Source organism: Onychostruthus taczanowskii, unplaced genomic scaffold (assembly GCF_017590055.1).
Source record: "Onychostruthus taczanowskii isolate IOZ18803 unplaced genomic scaffold, ASM1759005v1 scaffold14, whole genome shotgun sequence".
NCBI classification, from domain to species: Eukaryota; Metazoa; Chordata; class Aves; order Passeriformes; family Passeridae; genus Onychostruthus; species Onychostruthus taczanowskii.
Window position 1 is genome coordinate 10,924,213 of NW_024498573.1, and position 14,340 is coordinate 10,938,552.

A 14,340-nucleotide genomic window follows, 5' to 3' on the forward strand; every position below is an offset into this window, starting at 1 on the left:
AGAAAGTTGCTGCTGCCATTGACCTGCGCAACACAGCTTCTTATCTGCACCTCCAGCACTTGGGTTACATGCTTTCCTTCCCATGAAAAAGCGTTGCCATTCTCATTCAGGACCTTAGCAAGCAGAAGTTGCATACCATGTTCAACTCCAGTATTGAACACGTCCAATAATGGCTCCTACACAGAAGGGGCCAGACAGAAATGTCTTGCTGGACTATACCTTCCCATGATCCCTTGACATCTGCCCTACCAACACTGGCACTATGTCCTTTGCTTCCCAAGGAAAGGCACTCTGAGGCTCTCGGCCATGCCTTGCCTTCAGTGCCTTGCCTAGTTTTCCCAGCCTGCCCTGGCTTTGTTTGCCTTGCCTATGTCAGTCTTGCCTCACCCTACCCAGAGCTTCCTGGCTTTGCATCGCCTTGCCTACCACTCCTTGCCTTGCCTTCCACGCAGGCAAGGCACTGCAAACCAAGGGTAGGGAATTGTGGGCAAGTCAAGGTACAGGTAGGCAAGGTCAGAGCAGAGGGGAAAGCAAATGGAGTGGTAGGCAAGAGCAGGCCCAGAGGTTCTAGGCAAGGCTGGGCATAGGAAGGTAAGGCCAGTGAAGGGTAAGGCAGGCAGAAACAGGAAGGGCTAGGCAAGGCAAGGCCCTGGAGGAAAACAGAAGACAGGTCAAGGGTGGGGCGTGCAAGGGAATGCGAGGCTAGGGAGGGTTTGCAGGGTAAGGCAAGGAAACTTAGGATTCCCAAGGCAAGGCAAATGAGATGTGTCTTCAAGAATTGCTGGTATACGAAGGCAGCCAGGCACAGAATGCTCTGTCTGGCCTTGATCCCACATGGGCTGTCTCTAATCTGCACCTAAAGCACCTGGGCCACCTGCTTTCCCATGTATGCAAAAGTACTGTCATTCTGGTCCCAGAGCCTGCGAGCAAAATTTGGATTGCCTGTCCAGAATTTAACACATGCAAGCACTGATCCCACACCAAAAATGCCCAAAAAGGCAGATGTGGCTGCATGGGACCTCCCCATGGCTTCTTCTCACATGCTTCTGGAGCACTGGGGTTATTGGTCAGCCTCGGGAGTCCTCAGGGGAGCAGGCAGGGCAGGACAGGGCTGGGACATGCCCAGAGAAATGGGGTCTTGGATTCCAGGTGAGGGAGGGGTGAGCAAAGCAACAGAAGCCAAGGCAGGGGTTCAAAGGCAAGGCAAGACAATCAGTGGCTTTGCAAGGAAACAAAAGAAAGAGGTAGGCAAAGCAATGGAGTCTTGGAAGGAGAAGGAAAAAAAGGGTTGACCTGGACAAGTGGGAAGGGAAGTCAGGTGGGGGATGGGTGAGAAAGTCGATACAAAACAGTGGAGGAAAGGAAGGCTAAGGGAAGGCTACAGACTGCACAGCAAGGCAAAGAAAAGGAAGGGGCAGGAAAGGCAAGGAAATGCAAACAAGGTGAAGACCTGGAGGTGAGGCCCTGGAGGAAAACAGTAGGCAGGTCAGGGGTGGGGAATGGGCACGCAAGAGAATGCAAAGCAAGGGAGGATCAGCAGGGCAAGGCAAGGAAACTGTTGGGGTGCCAAGGCAAGGCAAGTGTCAGGTACATTCAAGGATTGCTGGTACACAAAAGCAGCCAGAACAGACTGCTCTGTCCAGCCTTGATCTTGCATAGCCATCTCTAATGTGCACTTAAAATACTTGGGCTACCTGCTTTCCCATGTGTGCAAAAGAACTGTCATTCTGGAGCCCAAGGGCAAAATGTGAATTTTGTGTCCAAAATTCAAGACATGCAAGGATACGTGCCAGAACAAAGCTGCCAGGACAGATGGGTGTGCTTGCACGTGACCTCTGGGCTTCTTCTCGTGTGCTCTTGAAACACTGCAGGTGTGTGAAGTCCTTGAGAGTCCTAGGAGGAGCAGGCAGGGAAAGGCAAGTTGAAGAAATTCCACAAAAAGAGGGGTGCTGAATTCCAGGTGGAGGATGGGTGAGCAAGTCAATGCAAGGAGCTGGATTGGAAGGAAGGGCAAAGGAAGGATATGGATGGGTCAGGAAAGTAAAGGAAAGGAATGGTCAGGAATGATGAGGAAGTGCAAGGTTGGGTAGGAAAGGTGAGGCAATGTAAAGGGAGATAGGCAACACAGTGAGTGTCTTAGAGGAAAAGTCCCTGCACAGCGAGGCCAAGAGAAAAGTGGTAGAAAAATCAAGGTGGGTATCAAAGTGAGGATCCCCAGGAGGTCTGGAAGAGTTTCTAGGCTGCGAGGGGAAGGTGAAGACCAGGCCTGGCTTTTGGCTGTGGGACTTGTTACAAGGAAGCAGCCACTGATGCATTAGAAATTGGATTTTTTATGAATTAGGAAAATAAATCTCATATTCCCATAGGCATAAGTGCATGAATGTATACAATGTATCTTAATTATCTGGTCTTCTGGGGCTGTTAGACTTTTTTAAGGAGGTTTTAATCAGGGATCAGTTCTCATGCCAGGCTTTGGGTCTTCACTTAACTATCTGTGGGACTCCATATGGATTTATTATCCTAAAAATAGAGTACTATAACCTAATCGGATATTATCTAGAGATTGTTTGCTGCACTGCAAATTAAATTAATTGTGTTCAAAAGGAATAAATAAATAAAATACACATTTAAATAATAATAAATGAATAATACATGTTTAAATAAAAGATGTTTTGGAAAAGGAGAACACCTATTTTAGTATTTAAGTGTCCTCAAAGATGTTGGCAGGAGTAATTTCTCCTTTGCACATGTAAAACATTGGTTCACTTATGCCATTATAACATATACTCCTTTCAAGGGTATGGTACACATATGCTCTTTGCAAGCTGAGTGTTATACTGGGATACAGCAAAAGTCAAATTTAAGGTAGTAAACTGGAAGAAACCCTATTTTGTAGTGCATAGAATGCACCACTGGAATTTTCAGTTCTTCTTTTCTGCAGTGTTACAAATAACTTTATAAAAGGTGTCATGGCTAATGAGCTAAAGAAACACAACCCTAAAAAGAGAAGAAAAAAAAAAAAGCAACCAAAAACCCTGTGGCTGTGGTATCTTCATTTCATGTTTGTGGTTAATATTTCCCAGCCTGCTTCAAGGTGAGGGTAAGTTCAGTCATCACACCGCCTCTTGTCAGTCTGCTGATGTTTCTAAATTACTCTGATAAAAGACTGTGAAAAATGAACCTGTGGTAAATTGCATCATGCTTGTTATGTGTGCTCAGATGGGGACACAACACAGAGCCCTCGTGTTCAGGTCACGCTCAGCACCCCCACGGTGGGGGCAATCCCATGTGCTCTGCTGTGATTTACCCAAATGCCCCTGCATTTCCAGCTGTGCTGCTTTCTTCCTCTGCACTACAAATCTTGCATCAGCTCATGGTTGTGGAGACACCAGATTTCTCTTCAATGGGAGGTAAAAAGCTGCTCTGGGTGGAAGCCCCCAGCCACTGAGCACAGGACCCCCAGCAGCTCCCACTGTTCAGTGGTGTGAGGCTTTGAATGGGAGACTTGAAGTGTTCCAGGCAGGTTGGATGGGGCTCTGGATCAGCCTGGTCCAGTGGAAGGTGTCCCTGCCCATGGAATGAGGCTTCGGAATGGGATGGGCTTTAAGGTCTCTTCCATTCTGTGCTCCTATGAAGCAGCTGCTAGGTGAAAATATGAGTTAAAAATTGGTACTGAGGAAACACTTGCGATAAAACAGCCTCTCCAAGCATGTCTTTAAATGAAGTACGTCACCACAAGTTACTGTAGGAAGAAGTGGGGAATACCTGCTTGGCAGAGTTGTTAGAAATTAAACCAAGCCCAGTCTCTGTGGGTGTAGCTGGTTGTTGTGGTGCTGGAGTATATTTAAGTGGTTTATTTATATGTAAATATGAGAAAGCAGAAACAGAAACCCTCCTGTGTATTTGGATATTCTGAAATAAACCCACACAACCACATATTTTGAGGGAGGTAATGCAGATGCTACATCCATATCAAGCAGGATTACCCCTGCTGGCAGCCTGCTGGTTTTGCATGAGAGGAGAAATTCTCTCTTAAATAAGAAGTGCCTCATAAATCAGTCTGCATATGATGATGTTTCCATCAGCCCCATACCCTGGGCAGTCTGGGGTCTGGATCCAACCTCTCACTTTCCCACCCATTGTAAAGCAGGAGTGATTGTGCATGAAAGGAGATGCCTGGATGTGAAACCAGCTGAGAAATATCCCAGTCACTTCTCTTTTCCCATCAGATATTGCTTCAGTTCCTGTTTCCTAATACTGCCTCTTTCACCTCTCCAGTTTCTTGTCAAAGATTCCTGAGCCTTGGACAAAGACATACCTGAGCTATTTTAAATGAATCTTTGAGGTTCCTTTTGCATTTTGTCTTCAAAAGGGTGTTTATTATCCTTTCTACATAATTTTTCCCTCTTTTATGACTACAGGCAATACAAGCTAGAGTAAGACATTTGCACCATGCTATCTGTAGGGCTCTGGCTGCAGTTCTTAAAGGGCTTTTCCACCCTAAATGATGATCCCATGGAAGTGCTGGGTCTGTGGTACATGGCTCCTGAATACTCAGCCAGTCCCACACAGCCTGATCACAAGCAACTGTCCACAAAAGCCCCAAGGACTTCTGCAGCTATAATTTTCAGAGCTGTAAGGAAAAGGAAATAGGAAGTAAAGCTGCTGTAATGCATTTTTTGCATGCTTCAGTGTGGTGCTGTTTACTTTGTGAAAGTTTTTTTATTTCCATTTGCATTTGAGTGTTGTAACCAGCAGCTGCAGCTCTTCAGCTGAGCTCAGCGCTGGGGTTTTCCATGGTGCAATTGACCCAGGGGCACTTCTCAGTGGCTGCATCCTGCCATCAGCCAGGGCTTTGCAGTGATGTTATTTAGCACAGGGGGAAGGGAAAGGAGCCAATAGATCCATTTATCTGGAAGCAGGAGGCAGGAGCCTCCCAAGGGCAGCAGAGCCAGGCTGGGAGCTGGCAGCACATCAGCTCCTCTCTGCAAAGGTACTCTGATATAATTTGAAATTTTTATTCTTTGTTACCCAAGCATAGAAGTGGTCGAGAGATACCAGAAGTGCAGTCCTGACAGTGGAGATGCACTGGTTTGCTGATATCCTGGGGCTGGAGAGAAGACCCCAAACTAATTTATTGGGACACTGGGGAAGAATAAAGGGCAGGTAAACCTAGACCCTGTAGTTTTAATAACTCTTGATCAGGCAATTACCTCTAAGGAAGTTTGTATCTTGTTTGAACTGCAAATAGCTTAAAGCTGCTGCAATCATTCTTGGATTTAATTCTGTTTTACCCTCTGAAGATCAGTGAAACAGTGGTTTCCATGCGCTGGGTGCTGCGGGCTGTCATGGGTTGGCATGAATCAAACTAATTTAGGAGCAGTACTGAGTGCTCTGAAAAGTAGAGAAAAACAAGGAAAACATTCTGGTGGAGCTGCCTGCACAAATGTGTCTCTGGCACAGTAAGTGTTGCATTTTCAAAACGAAACTTTTTGTTTTGGTTAGTTTTTGTTTGGTTTTTTTTTTTTTTTTTTTTTTTCTGGTTTTTGTTCATTCATAGTGGAAGCCAAATTCTGCTGATTCTCAACTTTCCTTTTCTGTTTTTTGTTTCTTCCATATTTCCAGCTTTCCCTGTCTTTCACTGCATGTGTTCTTTTTTTCTGTGCTTATTTTTCCCGTTCCTCTGTTCCAATGGAGCATGATGGCAGGCAATGTCTGCCATGTGTGAATAGGAATATCATGCAAAAAAAGAGGAACTTCCAAGGCACCAGCTTCCTAACTTATCTATGCCAATTATCCTCCACCCTTGTATTTTTCAGTAGGAAATGAGGAATTGTCTACTGTGGCTTATTCTAGCAATAATGTGCATTAATAAAATTGCCTTCACAGGACTTTTTTACATTTTATAGAGGGCAAGGAGCCTCTTGGGCTTTAATTCTTGCATCTAGATCATTTGAGAAAATAAATTCCTGAGAAATTGAAAGCATTTGTGATCCCAGCTGTGACAGATCAGAGCCCAGAGCAGGCTGGGCTTCTTAGGGCTCTGCAGAAGCGATGGCTGTGCTCATGTCATTGTCCCTCTGGAGCCAAAAGTAATGGCTGTGCTCATGTCATTGTCCTTCTGGAGCCAGAAGCGATGCCTGTGCTCATCCCATTGTCCCTCTGGAGCCAGAAGCAGGGCAGCAGATGCACCTCCACACCTTCCTGCCATAGTCTCAGCCTGCCAAGGTAATTCCCCCTTCTGGTTCAGTCAGAGCTTTTGGTCCAGTATTTCTTGGTTTGGGGGAGGAGTATTTGTTATTGATGTTTCATCTTTCCTTGGATAATAAGTTTAGAATCCTTAGTGGTTTCTGGAGTGTGATAAAGCAAGTATCAAGCCAGCACTTTAGTGTACAGAATGCCACAGCTGGTGTGGAAGCCTTTGATAGAAATGCCATGTACATTCTGTTGGATTCACCTCTGTTTTTGGAGCTGATATGGATGGGTTCACCTAGGAGTTTTATGCTGTTGAACTTGTGCAGTAAAGAAACATGCAACAAGTGAGGGAACAGACGCTGACAGCAGTGTTCCTGTGTCTGGCAGGAGTGGAAGAACAGGAGGCTTACCATAAACCTTAACTGAAACATCACCAAAATCAAACAGGAAAACAGCTCCTCTGTAAGTGTGGTCTGAAGCTGGCTGCTGATTAAAGGAAGATGATTAACAGGTGGTAAATCTGTGCACTAAGCAGGAGGGCAAAAGCAGAGAGATTCTGGTGCACTGCACCACTTGCAATGATGTGGTTTCTGCATGAAGAACGTGGCAGAATTAGTCTTGTAAGATAATTTGTATGGGAAGGGACCTCAAGAGGGCTGTACTCCTGCATCCTGCCCCAGGTCAGACCAAGTTGCCCTGAGCTGTTTCCAATCTGGAAAACCTCTCATGAGCTGTCCCACTCTTTGGCTGACCTTGCAGGAAGAAACATCCCCTAATATCCTGGCTAAACCTGTTATTTAATCTTTTGCCTTTTGTCCCCCTTCTCTTTTGTGCCCTTACCATGCACTGTGGGCAGAGCCTGGGTCTTCTCTCTCAATAAGCCCCTGGCAGGAGAGTTATGAGCCCCCAAAACCTCTCCTCCAGCAGAAGAGCTCCTCTCTCAGCCAGGGCTCAGTGCCCTGGTTGTGCTGGTGGCTTCAGACTTTTGGGGCTTTTTTTCTCCAGTTTCTCTTGTATTGGGAGAACACAAAACTGGGCACAGTGTTCTAGTGTGGTCTGCTGTGTTCTAGGTAGAGGGGAGAGTCCCTTCCTCCCATCTTTTGGGTGTGCTTCTCTTGGTGTATATCCATGTGGAGGCCTAAAGAGAAAAGGCTGTGTGAACTGGAGAGCCAAGCAGGAGCTGACTTGGTGGCCCCAGACCACACTGACTGCTGGCACTTTTGGGTATGGAATTGGTGGGATAGTCAAAGAGTGCCTGGAGGGATAATAACAAAAATAAATGCTTCTTCAGAGATCAGCCTGCCATGAGCTCATGAGTTACATGAGTCATTTCCCATTGGTGAGATGTGAGGTGGAAGGAATGGATAAATCCATGGATAACTGGGGAAAAGGAAGCATGTTCTTGCTTCTTCAGACATGGCCTTACCTGGTGCCCACAGATACTTCTGGCAGTGCTGCTGCAGCAGCAGCGTGTGAGCATTCTGCACACTACAGAAACTCTTGGCTGGAAAGTCATTTGGGCTAAATCTACACTGGCTGCACAAACATTTTTGCTGCTGCCTCCCCAAGCAAGACAGCAAGTTTTCAACTGCAGAATCACAAACAGCCCCACAGGACACACCCTGATTTATGCACTGAGTACCAGGAAAGGCTGAAGTTCTGTTTGTCGCTTAGCAGACGGTGACGGTTGCTCCAGCATGTGAAATATTTCATGCCTGACACCTCAGTTCAGGAAATGGTGGTTTGCTCAGCAGAGGTGCAAGAGACTGCAAGTTGTTATCAAGTGTCACATGAGCCTTTCTCATAGTTTTTCTCAATTTTCTGAGTTTATTTTCCAGAGCAGAAAACTGTGCTGGGGTCTTCATGGTGCACAGTGGGGTACCCCAGCAGGCTCTTGTGATCTTGGGGTGCCTGCAGCAGGAGATGTGTCTTGAGCACCAAGTTCTTGAGGTTTTTATTGAGTTTTGACAGTGTAGCGAGTTCATTTTCCTGCAGAGCTGGGCTCACATCCTGCTGATCTCAGTGGCTGAGGTTCCTATTCCCCAAATGCAAGGTGCCTGAGGTTTGCTGAACCGCAGCAAGTTCATTATGAAACTCTGCCACAAAGGTGGCTCAGCTGCCCTGGGTTGTTCTGTGAAGGGGTTGAAGATGAGTCCTTGCAGACCCTTTCCTAGTGGTAGGAGCAGGTGTGTGCTGAGGGGGTGCTGTGCCCATCCCGTGTGTGGGAGGGCAGCTCTGGCTTCCCCACACATCCTCTCTGCTGGGAGGAGAGCGCCGTGGTAAGGGCAGCGTGGCACTCACACCTCACCTTCTGCTCTGAAAGCAAAAAGAAACAAACTGGAGGACCAGCATCTTCCTCCTTGTCTTTCCAAAGGCCGTGTGAATAGGTCATGGTGATGATGGGGTGGTTCCTTCCAGCCAAGGCAGTGGGAGGTGGGATGCAGCTCCTGCCACCCTGGTGGCTCCCAATGCTTCTGCAGATGCCTCCTCATTTCTAAATCAGGGAAACACCTCTGCTCCAACATGAGTCCTCAGCCTTCAAACATGGCTTAGGGAGCAAGTTGTTCCTCTTCACAAGAAGGACCTTTCCCAGGGCAATTAGCTGTTTCCCCTGAAACACAGAAATTTTGTCTCAACTTGGATCTGTAAGGTTCCATGCAATCTGTGTATTTAGCACAGCATTAGTGCTCCAGCCTTGGCACTGGGAATGGTCAAATGTCAGCCATGTGCAGCTCCCCTGACCCCTGCCTCCGTCCCACTGTGGGGGTCTGTAGCTACAGAATCCTGGAATCATTTCTGCTGGAAAACCCTCTGAGATCATTGAGTTCAACCATTCCCCCAGCACTGCCAGGCCCAGCACTAAACCGTGTCCCCTCATGCCACATACACGTCTTTTAAATCCCTCTAGGGATGGTGACTCCTCTGCTGCCCTGGCCACACCATTCCAGGTCTTGGTAACATTTTCCATGTAGAAATTGTTCCTAATATCCAATCTAAACCTCCCCTGGCACAGCTTGAGGCCATTTCCAGTTGTCCTACCACTTACTACCTGGGAGAAGAGGCTGATCCCCTCCTGGCTCCACCCTCCTGACAGGGAGCTGTAGAGAGCAATGAGGTTCCGTCCTGAGCCTCCTTTTCTCCAGAACATTTTACTCCCTGTAGAAGCTGTCAGAGCAGAGTCATTCCTGATTCTGGAGACGCTGCCTTGGCAGGACACCCACTCAGCCTGGCTGTACTCCTTGGCACTCACTTCCTTGGTGGAAGGAGATGTCGCCCTGCTGTGGGACCCAGAAAAATGTTATTTCAAGGCTTCCTCATACCTGTGAGCAAATCAAGGGCTGTGCCCACTCTTAAATAACCTGTGAATGCTCCTGTTACCTAAAGGTGTGTGCATTGTAATCAAATACCTTGGTGAGCTGCTTCTCTCAGGATGCTGATTAGGTAGAATGTTTGTTACCCTTTTAATGTGAATAAAATACTGCAGGGAAGTGAGCTGAGCTCTTCATTAGGGATGGAATTGAGGGGCTCAGCCTGTGCTTCCAGCAAAGCTCCTCATGTTTCTCTGTGGGGTTACAGAAGCAGGGGGTGAAACAGGCTAGGCAGGAGAGAAACCCCAGTAATGCTCCTCCAAAGCTGATGGTGAAGAACTGCCCTGGGTAGGAATAGCAGCTGCTGGATATAACACAGAATTATTATTTCTATGTGAAATATAGATGTCTAACATGGTTCACTTGCTGATTTTAAATATTGCCACTAGTAATCTATGGCATATCCCTCCAGAACTGCTAAAAATATCCTGAGAACTAGCCTGTTCCACATGGCTGGAACAGACCAGCACAGTCCCCACTCTGCTCCCTGCTTTCTTCAACAATAAAGCTGGTGAAAACAAAGCTGTACCTGTCTGGACTTGTCTTCCCAGTGAGTTTCTGCTGCCTGAATACTGTTGGTGAAATCTGTAATATTTCGCTGATGAAAGAACAAACTCAGTGAAACATATTCTTGCAATGGAGATATTGGAAGGCGTATTTAGTGGATATGCTGTGGTTCACCTGGCTCTTGTTATTTAATAGCCCTGCTCACAAATAGCTGATATGTGTAATGCTTGTGCTCAATTCAATTTGAACTAGGGCCAGTATTCTTCTGCTGTTTGCTTCATTCTCTGTGTTATCAATGCCAAACCACCCATGCTTTGAAAGGAGCAAAACCTCCAGCTATTTTCTGGTTGCTCAGAGTTCCTCAGACCCTTCTCCTTCCTCCTCCCTTTGAGAACCTGCCTTTTACCACTCCCTTGTTTTTGTATTTTCAACCATTGATCCATACAAACAGAACAAAGTCCTTCCCTTTGCCTGTGGCTGGCAGGCAGCTGTTTGTGCTCAGGCTGTCCTGTCGTGCTGTTGAAGCTGAATTCCCCTGGAAGGTCCCCAGAAGATGCTGGACACATCTTGGCTTGCCCCAGCTTTGATGCTGTGACCACGTGCCCACAGCGTGTTGTGTGATGGGGAACAAGCACAGCAGGCAGGAGTCCTTGGCTGAAGTGTGACACCATTACTGCAGAATGGGTGGTGAGCTCATCTCTGAGCTGAGCACCCACCCTCTCCTCACAGCTCAGATTTTGCTGCTGTTCTGGCCCAGGGGCTGAGTGCCCTGGCAGCCTGGTGGGCCACCAACTCAGCCTTTCCTCCCTGCTGGCTTGTGGCAGCTGGGAGACACTGGTGAGCTCTGAGATGCTGTCTGTGCTGCGGGGGCTGTGACAGCTTCTCACCTCTCAGCCCACCTGACATCTCGGGCTGGCTGGCTCTTCAAAGGCTTCGTGGTGAGGTTTCTGTATGAATCATGAGCAGAATGAAGGGAGTGGATCATTCTGAAGTTAAAAAGGCTGAGGAGAGCTGCACTGTGTCAGCTGTCAGAAATCAAGGAGAGAGGCTGGGTTTGCTGTCCTGTTTTCTCTGCAGATCGGACTCCTTATTCCTGGATATCCCCTGCTAACTGTTTCCCAGTGCCTGTTCCATCCATTTGTGTTAGATTTGCAGCCTCATACAGCAGAACAGATGGTAACTGCCTTGGTGTTGATGCAGAGACAGACCCTGGTAACTTCTGGCACAGAGGTTTTGGTTGGATGGGTCATCTGATCTGCTCCTTGCCCAGTCCCTGGCCCTCCTCATCTCTGAGCCTCGTGGCTACAGATCCTCCTGGCCACCCCACCTTCCTGTGATGCTGCCTGTGATCTGGCACTGCCCCTCCACCATGGTCAGCAAGGCAGTCAGTGGGTTGGGAATGTTCACGCCTGGCAACCCTGAGTCCCTCATACTGTGTGTGACATCTCTGCTCATATCCAGCTGGGGACCAAATCCAGCAGGATGAGCAGATTTTCTAGCTTTTAGGCAATTCATGAATTCTGCTGGCTTGGGTTGGTGTGCCTGTGAGAGTTTGGCTAATGGCAGTGCATGCCATGCTCTTGTTGGCACTTTGGAAGGGACCATAGGAAGTTTTCCCATTTTCCAGCTGCTCCTTTCTCTGGGGAAGCTGTGCTAGGACAGAGTGCATGTCAGGGAACCACGCTGGCTGGATTCACATCGTGACCTTATCAGGACAAGTGAGACCAAAGGTTAGTGGGGAATGACGTAGTGCAGGTAACTGGAGTTACCTTGGTGCAACATGCTGCTGCACCAGTGAGCTTTGCTTGTTGCTTTTATTGCTGCCTTGGCGTTTTTTGCACGTAGAAGGGCTGGAGAGGAACAGGGATGAGTTAACAGTGAGAAAAATATTGAAGACGATAGAAAAATGTGGGAGAAAAAGCAACTCTGAAGTGCAGCACTGTGGTTGGAGAGGGTACAGGCATTTGACTGAAGCAATTGGTGAAAGGGAAAACACAACTTTGATACAACTGGTCCATGAAAATGTGGCTTTCCTCCCTATCTCCCTTTCTAGGAAAGATGTTTCCCCATCTAAGCTCTAACACAAACTTTTCTACAGATAACACTTCTTTCTTTCTCTGAGAGAGGCTTTTGCCCTGAGAAAGTTTTTGTCTTTGTTGTGTTGTGTTTTTAGAAACATGAGTGAAAACTGGGCCCTTGTGGTACTGGAGTGGTGGAATGATCCTCAACAGCAGAGAAATGTTTGTAGTCCAAGCCATTTGGTTGCTTTCTAAGCAATAGTTTGCCTTTGCACCACAAATAAATATCCCACTGTTTTTTGCAGTTATAAATTCATACCTGTGGCACTGCTATCTATCCCAAGTGTGATATTGCAAATCATGTGACTGCCTGGAAATGTGTGTGATTATCAGGATTCGGTCATCACAGCAAATAAAGGTGAAAGGATAACTGCAGGATAACTTTCTGCTGCATGGAAGGCAAAGTTTATGTGAGGTGCCACTGTTCTGGGCAGCCAAGAGCCAGAGGCTTCCCCAGGCACTGTTGAGCCACTCACTGAGAATCCATTTGGACAAAAACTGGGGGAAAAGCAGCAGCTGCTTGTGTACAGGTCCCAGGTTTTCCTTCAGTTACCAGAAGTGTGAGATCCTGCCTCTGTAGCCCTGAAAACCTCTGCTGGCATGAGCTAGCAGCTTCTTCCACCTTAATGCAGGATGCTGCAGGGCAGGATCTGTGCTTGAGATGCTGCAGACTTTCCTACACACAGGATGTGGGATTATATCTGAGACTGTCTATTTCAGGAAGTTTTGTCCTGCTGATGGCCTAAGGCTCTAAAGCTAAATAAAGGGATTTTTTTTAGTTTGTTTTTGAATGGTTCCAAGGCTCACAAGTGAGCCAGTAGTGGTGTAAGGATGGGGTAGGTGATGGAAAGCCTTCCAAACCTGCAGCAGTAGCTCCGTTCATTTCCTAAATGCCCAGCGATTACACAACGACTCCTTTTTGTTTTCCACCTCAGAGAAGTTATCTTTATTTTTGCAACAGCTGCACTGCCTTTAGATCTTTCTCTCTGTCATGCAAGGTTCATGGCACAAGAGCTTCTTGCCCTTTGCCCTGCCCATAGGAACTTTCCTTTATTGCTCTGGCTGGGTTTGAAAGGGCTGAGCAGCTCTCCCCAGGGACCTGCTCTCCTGCGATGTGAACACTTCCCAGGTGAATTTAGCTGTGTGCATATGACAGGTGAAAACAGCTCTTATGCCAACAGATTAGAGTTGGGTTTATGAAGAGTTTACTGGGTTTGTGAAGAGCTTAATTAGGATAGGCAAGTTCAGAAAAATCCAGAGTCAAGGTTCAGAACTGTTTCTGTCACATAGCCTGTGCAGGGAGTTAATGCTAAACACATGATGATGCTCCTCTGTGTACAAGTGGCCTGAAAGTCTCTTTAGTCTGTTGCTTCTGCAAGTCCCACCTGCCCTGGAGGTGATAGAGGAGCCAGTGAGGCATCAGCTCAGCATAGCAGCCCCAAGTAACCCCCTTTGAGCTGCAGAGAGCCACTCTTGTTTTTCTTCCCCTCCCGAAGAGTTCAAAACAACAAAACTGAGTGTATACCTGGGGTGGAACTTATCCATCCAGATGCTTTGATAGCTGAATAACTACCAAATTCTGTGATGGGACTTCTTTTCAGTGGTAAAATGCCCAACATGCAGTCAGACATGCAGGTACCTTGGCAGGCAACAAGGGAAAGCATTTCCAACATCCTGGTAAAATAGTATTGGGGCATGTCTCTTGGGGCATGTCTCTGGTCCCCGGCTGCTGCTTTCTTCTATTCCCAAAACTTGGTCTAACCTTTTATCTGTGAACCTTTCAATGCTGAGGTGGTTTTTTTGCATGTAAGCATATTTGTGAAAAGCATGCCCCTTTAAATGTGTGAATGGGTGAATTAATCTCTACCCTATTTTTAGCAATGCCTGCATCATAGAAAGTTTTCCATTTCTCTCCTGCCCCCTTCCCCCACATGTGGTAAACTTGCAAGGGCTCTTAAAACTGATTTCCTCCTTGTGTTGGTGATGCTGAGTGGGTGTCCTGCCCCAGGGCTAGAGGCAGCTCTGCGCTGCAGCCCCACATCCTTTCCCTGGTAGAAGCTGCTGCTGCAGCTGACCAGGACAAAAATCTGCTCATGGAATCATAGAATCACAAATGCTTTGGGCTGGAAGGGACCTTAAAGCTCATTTTTCTCCAACCTGCCATGGGCACAAACACCTTTCATTACCCCAGG